The sequence below is a fragment of the Pinus tabuliformis genome, chromosome 1_2, assembly GCF_031772625.1.
Source record: "Pinus tabuliformis cultivar Carrire ecotype Pingquan chromosome 1_2, CPIR1, whole genome shotgun sequence".
NCBI lineage: Eukaryota > Viridiplantae > Streptophyta > Pinopsida > Pinales > Pinaceae > Pinus > Pinus tabuliformis.
The window spans coordinates 687,961,913-687,979,152 of NC_142298.1; the positions used below are offsets into that span (position 1 = coordinate 687,961,913).

The window sequence follows — 17,240 nt, forward strand, 5'->3', positions numbered from 1 at the left end:
GTTTCAGCAACGCCGATCGTGGTGTTTCAGCAATGCAAAATTTTGACGTCAGGCTCTGTACATTCAATCGGACAGCTGCCCATTTCGCACGGCTCTTTCTGCTTCAGGGGAAATTGCTTTGACAAAAATCAAGGCGTTGGAAGGTTAGAATGAAGACTAGAGATGGAAAACGATTTTCATACTCCCAAGTGGAAATAGCTCATATCCGATTCGCTCCTCTGGCAACAGAGTTAGAGGAAGGCTCCAGAAAGGTATACTCAGGTTGTCAGAATCAGCTGGTAACATCAAGGTAAAGAACCATCTGGCAGAGATACAGCGTTGCTTCTCCAAAAGACGACCCTGAATCAAAGATTGATCATGGAATCGTGGACTTCATGAACTCAGAGAGAAATGAAATTGAGAAACTCAATCCAATGTAAATGCAAGCGGCAGCTGTTTTGCCGCCTTTTAAATAAAAATCTAACCGTTAAAGTCAAAAAAAAAACAAACAGATTACAGTTAAACAAATTGCAAAGTTATTCTTTCAACATGTATGGGTTCATTTTGGATTACCCACTTCCATTATATATGATCGAGATACCCAATTTGTTGGGAAATTTTGGTCGAGTTTGTGGGAATTGATGGACACCAGACTGAAGAAGAGCACAACTTTTCATCCGCAAACAGATGGCCAAATAGAGGTAGTCAATAGGACAGTGATCCAGTTGCTCAGAGGCTATTGCAGCAAGCATCCCAAGCTTTGGGATGAACATTTATGTTATGTGCAACATGCTTACAACCGAGCTAAACATTATTCTACACAATGATCTCCTTTTGAGACCTGTTTTGGTTTCACACCAAGGTCTACCTTGGATTTTGTCTTTGGTAAAGACATAGTGTTTGATGGACACAGTGATGTGGACAAGGCAACCAAGTTCATCGAACAAGTCCAAGAGATTCACCAGGCAGCACAGGAACAGCTGGAAAAGAGCCAAGCCAAGTACAAGGCAAGGCATGATAAGCATCGGACTGAGCATAGTTTCCAATTTGGTGATCAAGTCTGGCTGTATATCAGCAAAGACAGAATGCAAGGTGAAGGTAAGAAGCTAAAGCCAACAAGGTATGGACCTTTCAAGATACTTGAGAAAATTGGTGAAAATGCTTTTCACCTTGATTTACCAGCTTGCATGCACATCTACTCAATTGTTAATGCAGACAACTTGAGACTATTTGAACCTCCATTGATTGAAGATCCTGAAGAGCAGAGCTAATTGCCTTCTCTTGATGATCTATTACTTGAATATCTCAATGAGTTTCAGGAAGATACAGTTCTGGACAGGAAGGTGAGAACTACGCGCAGGGGAGATGTTGAGTACCTGAGGATTGGACTCAAAGGTTCAAAACCAAGCAGTGCGAAATGGATAGAAATTGGGCAAAATAGGAATCTGTACCCTCACTTGATTGATCCTTAAAAACCAAGTTTTGGTGGTCCAAAAGATTTTTCAGTGGGAAGGCCGTGATCTGAATTAGATCCTAAAGAACTCTCTAAGTTTTCATAACTCTGTAAAATTCGTGCCAAAGTTTCAAAGTCTTAAAAAGGTTGAGCTTATCATAAATATCCTCGAACAGTTGTAATTTGTGAGCAACGCCAAGCAATGAGGACCCTCGGTCAAGCGCGCAGACCGTTGGCCCAAGGTAATGTGCGCTGCTACAAAACAGCAAAACGGGAAGCCTTTTTGAGAAACGGGGGAGGTTTCTGATATGTGATTAGCGACAAGTCGCTAATCACATATCGCTGAGCAAACCCCTTAAAGAAGAAAAAGCCCCTAGCGACCCGGACCCAAAAATTAAAAAACCATACGGAATTCGCTGATTCCGTCAAAGGCGAGTCCCACACAAAAACCGGCTGGATATCGGAAGGGCTTCGAGCAGTAAGTGGTTTCAACCGAGTCCTACCCGATGCCACACACTGGGTGCCACGCGTCCAGCAGAAGAGAGAGAAAACTGCTCACATCGGACGAGTAAATGTCACGCAACTTACCCGCCCAATATGGACGGAGACCGTAGGATCTGGAGGCTCCAAATCGACAATGGACATGCGATCCGATGCATGACCAGATTCAATGGGGTAAACAAGGCAAGTTGTATAAAAGTTTGAAGTCCAACATGAACAATGAGTTGGCAGAGGAATCATGTTCGTAGGCAATCTGGGAGTTAAATGGAAATAACGACTGTTCAAACATTTTCAAGAGAACTGACACTCAGTTCGTTATGAAACAGGTGGCCACCTCCCTGTAAGGACTTACACAGTGATGATGACGCAAAACAGAGGAATTCAAACAGACAGAGGCAGGGGAACCAGAGTGCCAGGAAGTAGAAATGAACAGTCAGAAAGTAAATTGGCTTTAAAGCCACGAACTGACAAAAACAAAGCAAGCAATGAGAAAAGCGAGTTAAGAAAGCGGAGAACAGAGGGAAGAAGCCAAGATGACCTGAAGGAAGTATCGAGCCAGACAAAGCCAGAGAGAGTCAGAGAATCTGTGTACTCCAGAGAAGACTTGAGAGGTTTAAGCGAACTCCTATGTAAAATGCTTTTTGTCATGCACCTAACCACTATGTAGCCAAGTGCCAAGAAAGGAAATGCACCAGGAAGGACAACTCTCTTCCAAGTTTGAAGGTTTTCTTGCCAAGAAATAAGCGCAAGAATTTTTTTACCCATTGCAATATAAGTAGGCACTGGATTGAAAAGTGTTGGAAACTTCATCTCCAACTGCATCCCAAGAAGACAAGAAGGTTATACAATCACTTGTGAAGGAAGTGGAAAATGAAAGAGTGGGGGACACTGTATCCATCCCTGAATCAGCCCATGAAGAAAGTCAATTGCAAAAAGAGAACTCATTAGCTTGGTTGGGTAAGAAATGGGTAAACTATTTGTCTATTTGAAAGCTATAATTTATTTGTAAATCACATGTTGCATATCCCCATAGTTGGACAATTTGTAAAAGTGATGTCATGTATAAATCACTTATATGAAACATCATGTTTCTTTTGGCTTGTTGTTGAGTCAATGGGTATGGGAATTTCAGATTTGATTCTATTCTATGTTTATACAACTTTTGGAGTCCAAAAGTTCTTTTTGTGGGAAGGCGTTATCCAGGTGGATCTTAAAATGCTCAAAATTTGACTGTCTCAAAATTCCTTGTAGATGGCTCCATTATGTAAATCTCAAAATTTTGAATCCAACTAACTTGAACAGGCGAAAAAAGGACTTTGTATGATGAAGTTATTGCAGGTCAAAGTTAGGGGTTGACAAGTGAAAGAGTCAAAGTTCAAAGTTGATAATCACGTAGCAATTTGTACAGCTGACGTAGAAGTATGACTTATGGCATCATCATTCTAACTTGGTAGTATGATGATGATGTCAGCATGTTGATGTGGCAGATGAAAGAGTGGAGCACATTGTAACCATCCTTGAATGAGCTCATGGAGAAATTCAACTACAAAAATAGAACTCCTTAGCTTGCTTGGGTAATAAATAGATAGACTATTTGTCTAGATGAAAGCTACAATTCATTTGTAAATCACATGTGCATATGCCATAGTTTGGTAATTTGTAAAAGTGATGTCATGTATAACTCACTTACATGCAACATTGTGTTTCCTTTGGCTTGTTGTTCAACCAATGGGTACAGGGATTTGAGAGTTGAGTCTATTCTATGTTTGTACAACTTTTGAAGTCCAAAAGTTCTTTTGTGGGAAGGTGTAATCCAGATGGATCTTAAAATTCTCAAAATTTGACTATCTCAAAATTCCTTGTAAATGGCTCCATTACGTAGAGCTCGAAATTATAAATCCAACACAACTTGAATGGGAAAAAAAAGGACTCAGTATGACGAAGTTATTGCAGGTCAAAGTTCAGGGTTGACAAGCAGAAAAGTCAAAGGTCAAAGTTGACTATCGCTTGGAAATTTGTACAACTGATGTGGAAGTATGACTGATGACATCATCATTCGAATGTGTTAGTATGATGATGATTTCAGAATGATGATGTGTCAATACGAGGAGTTGCCACGTGTCACTCAGAATTAGACTTTTCAGCGTTGGTTAAGCCAAAGAAAGTAAGCCATGTGGCATCTGTACAAATGATGTGGTCATTGACGTGGTGTATGATATGACACATGGTGCTAACGTGGAGCATTGACTGGATATGGTTGACTAGACGATGACTGGGTACCACATAGCCCTATGAAAAGCAGACAAGTGACGACATCATTGAGAAGCACATAGACGAATCATGTGAGGACATGAAGCAGCATACAGGTATGACAGATGGCAGCATGGTATTCATCCGAGTTAGATGAATGAAATGACGACAAGTGGTTGTATAGAGGATGAGTTTTTGGTTGACATCGACATGGTGACTGGAAGTATAGAGTGACTAGGTGGGCCAATCACAGGGTTCCGCATGACCCTGTGAGGGGTCACCATGTGGCCTCTAGATTCGCATCATAATTGGTTTAACCGACCTAACTGGCCTCCCTAAGAATTGAACATAGAACCTCCAATGAACCAACCCAACACCCTACCAACACACTATGGGAGTTACTTATTAACCATTTTTCAGCGATACTATCTAAATTTTAATGACCTGACGATTAGGGGTATATGGTGTCGAACATGACCAAGGAAAATTTGGAGGAGAGGGCTAAGGGCGCAACAACGGCCCGTAGCCATATGTAATATGGCAGAACCAAGGTTTATGATAGGAGTTAAGGGCACAGGTCCAACAACCACCATAAGTTGGGACTAGCATGGTTTGAACTTGCATCAGCCGCAGGTCGGTCCGCTAACCAACAGTCCCATAAAATAGGTAACAACCAACACATAATGGGCGCGACCGCACAATCTGTTGAATGGGTGGGCCAATGAAATGGTGGGGTCACCACATAGAACACCCATTTAAAATATTTAAACCGACAGCATAACCACCAGTGGGTGGGGAGGATCAAACCCCTGAACTATGGTCTAATAACCAAAACGCACACCAATTGGGCTATAACTCATTTGTTGCATGGATTGCAGAGCGAGTTGGTTTTGTAGAGTAGGTTACAGTGCATTTTGGTAAAGGGTGGTATTTTTCTCATCCCTTAACTTTTTTTAGCTCCATAAGAGCCTAGATTGGGGTTTTGGACCCTTCTGAGCAGCATGGTAGCAATATAATCACCATTGGAGCTATACAATGCACCAACATTAGTTTTGGTGGCTCAATGTTGATTTCTAACTATTTTCGAGGTAGATTTCCAGAGGGAGGCTTGGAGGGCCTGAGCGAAGCATAGTCGAGTTTATACTCAAATGACTCAAATTTTCACAAGGAATTCCTCTGCAAATGTTTTTTTTCTCATTTAAGCAACTGATTTTCAAGTGATCTTTAAATTGGGGTTTTGAAGGAAGGCCATAGTGACACTTTATCAGGAAGTAATCATGTTTACAAAACAAGGTTCCATTCGAAACCAATTTCTCTCTCTCTCAGTCTTTGTGTGTGTGTGTATTACGTCGATAAATGAATAAGGTTTCCAAATTTTTAATTTACTTATCAATAATTATAATGTGGATGGTATGGATTTAACCTCCACGAATATTCTAAGATATTCTTAGTAGTATACATAAAAGAAATGTTGTGATTTCTCTCCAAAGTAGTTATGCTCTTTTTTTCCATTTTAATTAAATTAATTAATTTTAAAAAAAGTCATATGGACAAGTGTCATATGAAATGAGTTATTGTTTTTTTTCATGTGGTATTGATAAGCCATGGCATTCTAATAAAGCCTATTTAAAATCATGCAAAGTAATAATCTAATATATTTTCGTGCTTGAGATTATTAGCCCTACCCCACCTACCTCTAAACCCACTACACACATGCATTTATATACCCTCCAGAGACCTCTCGGAGGGGAGTCCATCCCACATCCCCTCCTCTACCTCATTTCTCTTATCCTACAATCTTTACATTCTTCTCATTGATCGCCTCTCTCAACCCTCTACGTGAACATACTATTGTGCCAAAGTTTGTAAAACTATTAGAATCCATTCCAAAAATCAATCTTCCCCTAACAGTTCCTCAAAAGGTAGCTCTCTCCCTTACCAAATGAGGACTTGTTGGGTTGTTAACTAGTCTATGGCCTTCCCCAAAATTTGTTCAAAAATGGATTAAGTGCAATTGGTCCACCAAGATCGAGGGACAAATATCAAATCATTTATGTGAAAGAGGGTATTACACCCACTTTGAATCAAAAGAAGACAAAGACCTTATCTTCCTAAATGGGCCATACTTCATAGATTTGAGAAGACTCTATCTAAATAAATGGACCATTGACTTTGATCTGGAGCTTGATATCCAAAATGTAGTTTTGGTTTGGTTCCATCTCCCCCATATCACTGTTCATTGCTAAGGATACGACTCTGTAAGAACAATAGGGAACACAATATGGAATATATACATTGAAGCAAAACAAAAGTGAACATGGATGAATGCGCAAGGAACTCTATGGAAGTTGACGTAGGCAAGGGTCTCACTGAAGCTGTTAAGGTCAAGATTGACAATTGGTCTCATATTCAACAACTTGACTATGAGAAACTTCCTTTCAAATGAAAGGTATGTCACAAGTATGGTCATTTCACAAGTAGATGTCCTAAACAACCTCTAGTTGAATCACTAGAAAACAAAGAAGAAGAATGGGATACTTCCAGGTGTAAACCAAATAACTCTAGGAAAAATCCAATCTCTAAGGAGTTGGTCTACTCAGGATCCAATCTTTCAGCCTCTTAATCTCTAGTTATTAATCCCAGCCCTTCCATCCCCTCAAGCCCACTAACCACTAATCCACACTCCTCTAACTCCTTTGAAATTCTAATCAATGTGCCCTCTGAACCCAATGACATCCAGAACACCTCTCCAAAGATGGAAAAGGGAAATGTTCAATATGTAGCTCATGATCTATCTAGAAACAATACGATTCCCCCCTTAGAATCCATGAAAAAATCATAAGGCATCATGACTCGAACCATGAAGATCTAACTCTTTCCCAATCAGATCTGATTCTTACCACAGTTTTGTCCACTCAATCTTTTGCTAGTATCTTGACCTGAACCAAGGCTAAAGAGTACTCGACACCTGTTAAGGGAACTCTCAAAATATTTGGTAGGAAATCTAACAACAAAGTTCGAGATGAGTAAGCTCAAATGGACATGGCATTGGGTATTCAACAACCCGTGGATCAATTTCTAGGAAAAGGTCAAGCATCAAAAGAAATTTTGACCCGAGAAGGGAGAGTTAAGGGCTCTACCACACTCTCCCAAGGTAAATGATGATAATGGCCTATTGGAACTATACAAAACTGGGATCAAAACCAAATATTGGTGCAATAAGGTATATAGTTAGAGCAAAAAAACTTATAGTCCTTCTCATTCAGGAAACCAATTTAACTGATGAAGAAATGACATCTACAGCCAGGAAATTTGGTAAAGATTTGAAAGGAATAGTAATTAGTGCTAGAGGTGAATCAAGTGACCTATGTATAATATGGAACCACATAATCCTAGATATAAAAAACATATATCAAGATCAACATTGGATGAAGATCTATTTTAGAAATAAAGAAGAGGGAAATGAATTCACAGTATACAACATTTATGGTCTAGCCCATTACAAAAAGGATCAGTGTTGGCAATACATGGCCTCTAAACTAGAAGTAGAAGGTAGCAATTTATCAATTTGTAGGTGATCTAAATTTGATGATGAACAAAAAATAAAAAATAGGTGGTTGTTACCTCCACGACCCATTTAGAGACATGCTAGAAAACATTATGGTTGAACATAGCTTCATACACATAAAACCTATAAATGGCAAGTTCGTGTGCACAAACAGGCAATTAGATCTAGGAAACATACAAGAACGTATGGATAGGTTCATCATCCACACCGATCTAATAGAAAACTCCTCCACTGCATCCTCAAAAATATTATCTATAATAATCTCAGCTCATAAACCTGTAACTATCACATTTGAAGAAAAAGGCAACCTTGGCCCTCTTCCTTTTAGATAGAATACTTTATGGTCCTTAAATAAGGAAGTATCACAACTAGTTGAACAAGCATGGTACACCAAAATTGATGGCTCCCCAAGATTTATATGGGACTTGAAACTAAAGCTAGGAAAATCTACACTAAAACTATGGGAAAAGAACAATAGTAGATAGCCCTCACAAGTTAGGAAAGCCCTTCAAAGGGAGTTGGAGACAGTGCAATCTAGAATGAATAATAAAGTAGAAACAAAGGAACTCCAACTCAAAGAAAAAAACTCTATTGGAAGATCTACCAAATAAAAAAAAAGGGAGGAGGAAGATTGAAGAACCAAATCTAGAAGACTTTGGCTCCATGAAAGAGATAAAAGCACTTCTTTCTTTCATAACCAAATGCAATCCCGAAGAAATAAAACTAGTGTCCAATCCATTTATAAATAAGGGAAAATTCTTGTACAATGGGTGGAGGAGATAAAAAAGGAATCCCATCAACATTTTAAAGAGCTTCTGATAGTTGACCTAGAGCTAGCTGATTTTAAGGAGGTCTTAAGCACAATTCCAAAAAAAGTAACTAAAGAATAGAATATAATATTAACCCAGTAGATCACAGAAGAAGAGATATAAAAGTCATCCTGGAATTTTCACCCCGATAAAGAGCCAGGGCCTTATGTCTTCTCAATATCCTTCTACATAACTTTTTAGAGGGTTATTAAAAGGGATCTCTACCAATTAGAAAGATGGATTCAAGTGGAACCTTTCAGGGAAAGAATACACTATTAAGAGTAGTTATAAGGTGTTACAAGAAGATCAAATTCAACAACTAGAATTTCCCTACTAGAAAATAGTATGGAAGTCTGAAAGCTTGCCCAAAATCAAACTCTTCATATGGACTCTTCTCACGAGAAAAATATTGACCACTGAAAACATATGGAAGCACAACATTCAAGGCCCCTCTAGATGCCCCCTTTATATGAAATCTGAAGAAACTATGCAACACTTATTTATCCTATGCCCTTTTTCCCAATCTTGTTTGAATACATTGCTCTATCCTCTTCCTATCCATCTTCACTCAATCTCCCTCTACTCGACTTTGTAACTTAGTGGAACACAAGTTGTCCTTCCTCCCTTTCCTAGAAAAATCTTATAAAAAGGTTTTGGCATACCCTCCCAGTAACCCTCTATTGGAAAATATGGCTCACAAGAAACAAAAGTATATTTGAGTAAAAAAACACAACAAAGGATAGTCATGGTGAAGGTTTGGAGCCTCATAATAGAGGTTATCCTCTCATAAGGGAATAATAACTTAGATCAGAGCAATCATTAGGAGAAAAATTTGACTTTGTTACACTTCATAATACAAAATATTGACAATGATATCACCATTCGACAAAAGAAGTCATACTCTTACCAAAGTATAAAATCAAGCTGAAAGATTAGGAATACCAAACATGGTGCAAAGCGCAAAATAAGCCCTCTCTCTTCTTTGATGAAGCATCAAAAAATAATCCAGGTAAGGCTAGTGCAAAAGGGATCATCACCAATCTGGAAGGAACCAAAGGAATCTCCTTCAAGTGGGGTCTTGGGGAAGAAACCAACAACCACGTAGAAGCATACACTCTTATCCTAGATGTCATGATACTTAGAGAAAAGCATGTTGCTTGTCCCATAATTATGGGAGACTTTGCTATGTTTACAGACCATCTCATCAAAGGAACCAGTCTATCAATACTAAACTAAATCAAAATTTAACTCACATCAAACAACAACTTGTGAAAATAGAACAGGCATCTTACTATCATGCTCTCAGACGAAATAACAATGCTCCAAATTGACAATCAAATCAGGCATGACATAGAAACCAGGGTGAAGGTTGCATCAATAACAACATTAGGCATATTTTGATTCCATGATTACGAGATTGGTCATCAACGGCATGGTAGAAATTTTTCCATTGTCTCCAAGTTCCAACATTGACAAATTCAGAATTTGCAGTTTTAATTCTCAATCAAGAAATCATGACAAGGAGGAGCACGCAGAAAAAACAAAAATGCAATTCCAATCTTCAAATTTTTTTTCCTTTAATCATGAAATGCAAATATTTTTTTTGCAATTCCGGTAGATACACTACTATACAAGCAGCATAGCAATCTCAAATGCTAGCATAAGAATCAGATGAAGTAGTATGGTAGCAGTATTATATCAGGATTTAGCTCCCACTCTCAAAACTATATACTCAAGCCTTCAAGCCTCCTTTTTTGGCATTGATGCAAAATACTTGTTTCCATTAAAAAAAAAAAAAAAAAAAAAAAAAAAAAAATCCTATTTAAAATCAAGAATCTCCATGGGAAACTGAGGGTGAATATCCATAGTTAAGCATCTTGTTACATGTTTTTTTGCCATAAGGGAAACTAGATATATTGACCTCCTACAGAGGGGAAAGTCTATCCAAAACAAAACTGATCGTTGTAGATAAACAAGCCTATCAACTAGTGAACTGCAAATAAAATTACTACTATAATACATAACAAAAGGTAAAGAATCTGATGAAGTCGTTGGAGCTAGATCCTAGGTGATGGACCTTAAGGGAGTTAGATTCTTAAATCACATTAGAGATGGCTCTCCAAGTTGGATATCCTAGCCTCCAAACTCTCCAGACATAAACATTGATAACACTAAGCAAACTTGAAATCATTCAAAGTAGGGATAATGTCATTCTAATATTTGAGAGAATTGGGATTTTTTTTTTTTTGCAATTGTGCATATTATTCTAATAGTTTAACATAACACCAAGATCTCATTTGTAGAAAATACGTTGCATAGCTAGAAGTATTATGGATTGTTGGTTGTGTTATTTTTTTTATCTGTGTAGTGGCTACGAATTTGTTTTAATTGAGGAGGATGAAACCCAAGTTCTCAAAGCTACCAGCACATCCTCAGGATACTCAACAAGTTACAATCGATGGGGAATGAAGTGGTGAAGTTGGTAGCAGCTTGATTGGGCTTGCACCTTTGTAAGAACAGGACCTATGTCGAGCTAAATGTGGGAGACAAAGACGGGAGGAAGGAAACTGGGGAAACGTTTGAACTGCGGGAGGCAGGGGCAAAAGGGTGGTAATGCAACCTTACAACATTAATGCACATCAACATAGTTCGGCACAAATGGATGGGAAGGGACTATTGGGTGAGAAATTGATGGATGGGAACCTAGAGGAAAGTGAATAATGGGAAGGGATAGTCAAAGACAAATAAAATGGTGAGATTGGGCACGATTATTGAGGACATATCAAACCACTAGAAAAGAGAAAAAAAATTCATTACCAAATCAAAATCTAAGCTATCAAAATCATTTGGGAATTTGACCTGGCATGGGCCACACCAACCCTTAACATGGTTGGATTTTTGGATGTCTCCTCCTGCCTACTGCAAAGTTTCCAAATTGGGTAGTTATACAAAACAAAGCCCTACCCTTAGAAACCAATCACGTTAATGATATTTGAAAATGTACTTTTATCATTTATAGGGAGAAAATTGTAATTTTTTCCAATGTATATTTATCATTAATAAGGAGAATTTTTTTTATTATTTTAATTAAAATTTTGTAAGATTTATTTTAAATTTATGAAACAGTGAATCTCAATCATTAATATTGCAATATTTAATTGTAATTTTGGGTTTCTTTACAAAACAATGTTCCCTTCAAAACCAATAACTTCTGCTAGATTTGGAAATGTGTTTTTATCATTAATAGGGAGAAAACAACTCTCTCTCTCTCTCTCTCTCTCTCTCTCTCTCTATATATATATATATATATATATATATCGAGAGAGAGAGAGAGATATATATATATATATATATATATCTCTTATATATCGAGAGAGAGATATATATATATATATATATATCTCGATATATATATATATATAAAGATAGAGAGAGAGAGCTTCCAAATTTTTAATTTACTTATCAATAATTATAAGGTGAATGGTAGGGATTTAACCTTCATGGAATATTCTAGGATACTTAAACCAAGGTGTTTCTCTTGCAGTTGGGCTAGGCATATCCTAGCCAATAATATCCTTCAATTCTAGTCATCCTACATCCAATCGTTTTTTACCACGTGGCTCGTGTCGTCGGACTAGGTTCAGCTCAGGTCTGAATCTCTACGTGCGTTGATACTTTGCCCACCCATGTTGAGCCTGTATACATTTTGCACAACATTGGAAAAACCAATGGAGAACATCACCCTGTTTCCGAGCCCAACCAAGATCGGGTCTCTGTCGAAGATATTTTGTATTGATTCAACCTTCATGCCATTGACAAATGCCTAATGGGTCACTAAATTCCTTTCTCTTTTGCAAGCCAAAGGGCCATCTAGAAAACTAGATTCTTGATTGGATAACTTGCTACAATATCACCTTGGGTACTACATGGAGAATTCACTATCTGCATGATAAATTTAGAGACTGCATCATTCATTGTGATATCAAGCCTAAGAACATTCTCTTGGATGTCAATTTTTGCCCCAATGTCTCTGATTTTGGACTAGCAAAACTGGTTGGATGACATTTTAACCATGTCTTGACTACCATTAGAGGAATGAGAGGGTACTTGATGCCAAAGTGGATTTCTGGGATGTGCATTACTGTTAAGGTTGATGTTTATAGCTTCAGCGTGACGTTGTTGGAAATCAATAATGGGCGCCAGAATTGGGACTTCAGCATGCCCTCGAGTCAACTATTCTTCTCGACCTAGGAAGGGACTCAAATGAAGTTGGAAAACGTAATGGGCTTGCTAGGATCCATCCCATTACTCCATCATCCAGTCTGAATGAGTTGGCCATCGATGTAAAGGCAAGTGAAGAATAAAAAGTGTTGGTGAAAAGAAAGTAACCACAGAGAAAACCCGAATGCCAACGTGCTATAAAATTGGTCAAATTTCTTACCCTATTGATGTGGTCGTTGAGCTAATATGATGTGAATCAAAGTATATGTTTAAAGTCAGATCTAAGAATATTCAAAGACATATATATTTATATTAAGAACTAACTAATATGTAATTGTCCATTTGGGTTTTGTGGTTCTCAAGGGCTCTTCAAAGATGAGCCCTCAATGGCTTCTTAGGAGTTTGTTTGCACTTTTCCATTTGTATGTTTGGTTTCAAGTGAAAATTGCTTCTATCTTCTTGGTGTATCCCCCGAGGACTTCAACAAGGTCTATTTTTGTACACTATTAAATCCCCTTTTGTAGACACCATTATTGTTTGTTTTAATGTCAAAAATGGTTGAGCAGATTCGTTATAAAAGTACGTATGTTGAATTAACTTTGAATTTCCATATAGAAAATGAGATATATGTTTAATTTACTTTGGATGGTCGGAAATCAAAAGAGATATGAAAATATCATTGGATCCAATTTGGTTATTGTTCTTTAGGGAAGTGAAAAGCTTTAAGATTGGTAGATATCCAGCCTTTTTATAGGCCTCCCTATAAAAAATAATCTTAGCACTATTCAGCCTTTATAGTATCTGAATTGTTCTTTATATGTCGGTGGCATTTGTCGGCTTTAGTTATTTTCATTAAAATTATCAGAACTATAAATGTTTACATAAATCACCATTTTATTCTTTGATACTTTAGCATATCATTTTTACTTTAGCATATCATTTTTTTTCGCTTTTGGGTTAATTTTAATACTGTGTTTTGCATAATCTACAACATTTGTAATTCATGGGTGCAATCATTTATCTTTCGAATATGTAATTCCATGGGGTGTTATTCTAATTGAAATTTATCTAAATCTGTCTCCCCAATATGACACGAGATCCAATTAGTTAATTCATTTTGCAGGTCTTCTCTTTTTATAGGGTATGGTTATAATTGTGCAATTTATGTGAACGCACGAAGTGCATACTTATGTAGGGTTCCTGATTCGGCGTGTCATGTGTGACAATTCCAGGATTCAATGTGACATTTTGAACATTTTCATGCTTTGTGAAATCCAATTTACTTTTTGTCTCCATTTTTTGTAAGTATTTCTCAGAACTCTAAGACACATTGCAATTGGCCTGAGTACTGAGGGAAAGACAGTCATCATAGGGCGAACAATAAATCACAAGAACTTTCCTAGATCTAAAATGCAATGACAAAAATCACCCAAGACTTTGGTTGACCCCAACCACTTATTTGTGCCTTCAAGGGAATTGAACCTCCATGGATTGCCAAACATACCATTATTGAACCACAACAACCCCATTGGTTATATTCAAAATTTTACCGAAGCAATTTACTTTTTTTTAACATCATTTCTTATTATGCATAATTTCGGCTTTATGACCATGACCAGCAACATTTGTTCAATGCTTATTGATGTTCTATCATATATATTATTTTGATGCTTTTATTTACTATTTCTCTCATCAACACTTAATTTATTTGTGGTGTTTACTAGGGTGATGAGCTCCAGGTTAAACCGAACAAGGTGTCTTCCATAAAGACATCACTTCCTTATGATTATTATTCACTGAATTATTGTAAACCAAAAACAATTGTCAACAGTGTTGAAAATATCAGAGAAAAAACAAAAACAAAAAACAAAAAAAACAAAAGTTTGCGTAGTTTAAGTATTATACTATCCATTCTTGGCTTTGTTGTTCATTGGATTGGTAGTAGAGGACTCATGTCTTTTCTCTTTACGATTGCTTTTTTTTGAAGGTATAAAAGTATGTATGCAAAAGAAAATATGGATTTCTTTAGGCTCTATATAGCATTGTGTGATGGATTGTTGATATCTTGTTAGAATTGGCATTATGGCTACTTATTAGCAAGTCTGCTGGAACCACTAGCCCGACCAACTTTTTCTCACCAAGTATTTAACCGGTTTCTTCTATGGTAGTTCCACATGAGAGAGGAGAAGCTTTGTAATTATGTATGCTAGATAAAGCTAGATGCAAAGTTTGAAAATAACTTCAAGGAGAAAATAGGTGATGAATATCCTATTAATATGTAAGCATTTTCATGTTGTAAATTTCACTTTGCTTTGTGCTTATATATTTTCTTCTAGTTGAACTCATCAAGACTTTTTTGTAGCAAGTTCATTTATTAATATTTTAGTTTGAGAGGATATATTCAAGTGTATATTTAAAGTGTTAAATCTTATCATTGATATTATGACATTTTATATTATATTTATTAATGGTCAAATCCTATTACTTCTATTTATTTACGACATAAGCAAACTCCTTTCTATCTATCATAAGCTTCTTTTGGTCCCATGGTGATGGGTGTAGTGTCCACCCAAATTGTTGGGATGTTTCTAAACTCCTTCATAGTTTTTATCTATAATTTTATCACAAGAATATATCTTCTTTTATATTTGGGATACACATCTTGTTATGAAAGTCACTTATCTAAGTTTGATTTAAATAGGATTTTTGATCATCTACATGTGGTTGTAGCCAGACAAAGATTTGATTAAGCTTTAGTTACTTCATATGTACATGGCTTCTGTGTTGGGTTTAAAGCTAGTTATGTAAAGGTAAGTGAAGATGGGGTGTTGATGTAGTTATACTCTTGAAAAGTTGTATCTTTGGATCCTAATTGTCTATCTAATGTGGAATTCGGTGCAAATATAGAGTACAAAAGAGAGATACTTCATACACAACCATTTTCCTTTTGAGGTAAAGTTTCACAAAGATTCAGAGGTTATTTTTTCTCAGATTGTTGGATTTGAAGTCACATCTTATAGGTATTTTGGAAATTGGATTCATATTATTAGAATTTGTTAGCTATGTAAAGGTCAATTAGTTGTCTTTTTCAATTTTGAAACTAATATGAAATTGGGTATATAATTACAACATCAAGTGTTTGTTGCATATGCATTTGAAAGTATTAAAATTAGTTGTTTTTCTATCAATCAAATTTAGATGCACTAGTTGTCATTTAGTTGCCATAGTGTGATCAAATAGCTTTATTACAGAGAATGACTCACATTTTGAAATGCATTAGCTCTTAACTTTTTTCTTTCCCCTTTTTGTTGGTACATTTTATGTATAAATTACTTTAATTATTGGAAAACAACGCCAAGAATGAGTTTGAGCAACCTTGGTTTTGAGGATAATCCCCATTTGACAACCTGCAACCCAAACAACAAACACTACGTTTCACAAACCAATGTTCTACAAGAAGTTGACAAGGGTAAATATATTATATTTACTTATGATGTCTCATTCCAGGTATTCAATCACTCTTTTGTTCATCAATTTTGTGGTTTCTATTATGTGTTCAACCTTTATATGGTAGTTGTGATTTGCCCATGTCTAAGAAATTGTCATTGCAATCTTGCAGGAAATCCCTATCAAATGGGATTCTCAATGGGATACATATCTTTTCATGATAGATGATTAGATCCATTAGTTCTCTATTATCACTCATTAATGATTGTCTCATTCCTTTTTGGGATGGAGGCAATGATTATGATTAGAAATTTGTATTGAGATATCTCAAATTACAATCTATTGGAAACACCAGATGAAGACCAAGAAGAAACCACATGGAAACTTGTCCATGGAGATGTATTCAAGCCCCCAAGTAATGCAGGTTTACTCTATGTCTATGCAAGAAACGGGGTACAATTTTTTGGGGTGAAACTTGTTACAATGATATTTTCCATGCTTGGGTTTCTTTCACCATCCAATTGTGGTGGACTGATGATAGCTATGTTTCTCTTATGGATCTTCATGGGTTTATTTGTTGGATACTCTTCTTCTCATTGTATATGGATATTGTGACATCATACTTGACCATTAAAAAATTAGATGGCAATTGATATCAATTGAGAAGCTTCTCCCAAATTCTCACTCTTTGTAATATTTGTATTTTCATTTAGAATTGGATTTTCGCACAATTAATACATTTTTTTAAGGCCAATTGTTTCATCTACATAATGTATACATTTTTTAAAACCATTACTATATAGCAATATTTGTGTATTTTAAAAAAATAAAAATCAATTGATATTGACTTGACCAATAAATATGATGGTTACTGATATATAAGCAGCTTAGATCAATCTTAACTCTGAATCTACCAAGTGCAGAGAGAGATTGAATTTCTTGAGGTACAAACCTCTTTTCCACTAAAGTATAAAGTTACTCTTCGTAATAGAGTTTTCTCATTTTTTTTTCA

General features: G+C 36.5%; 1 pseudogene; it reads left to right on the forward strand.

Moving 5' to 3' along the window:
• The first annotated feature begins 149 nt into the window (after positions 1 to 149).
• LOC149207604 (transmembrane 9 superfamily member 7-like) lies at positions 150 to 16,843 on the forward strand (annotated as a pseudogene).
• The last annotated feature ends 397 nt before the right edge of the window (positions 16,844 to 17,240 follow it).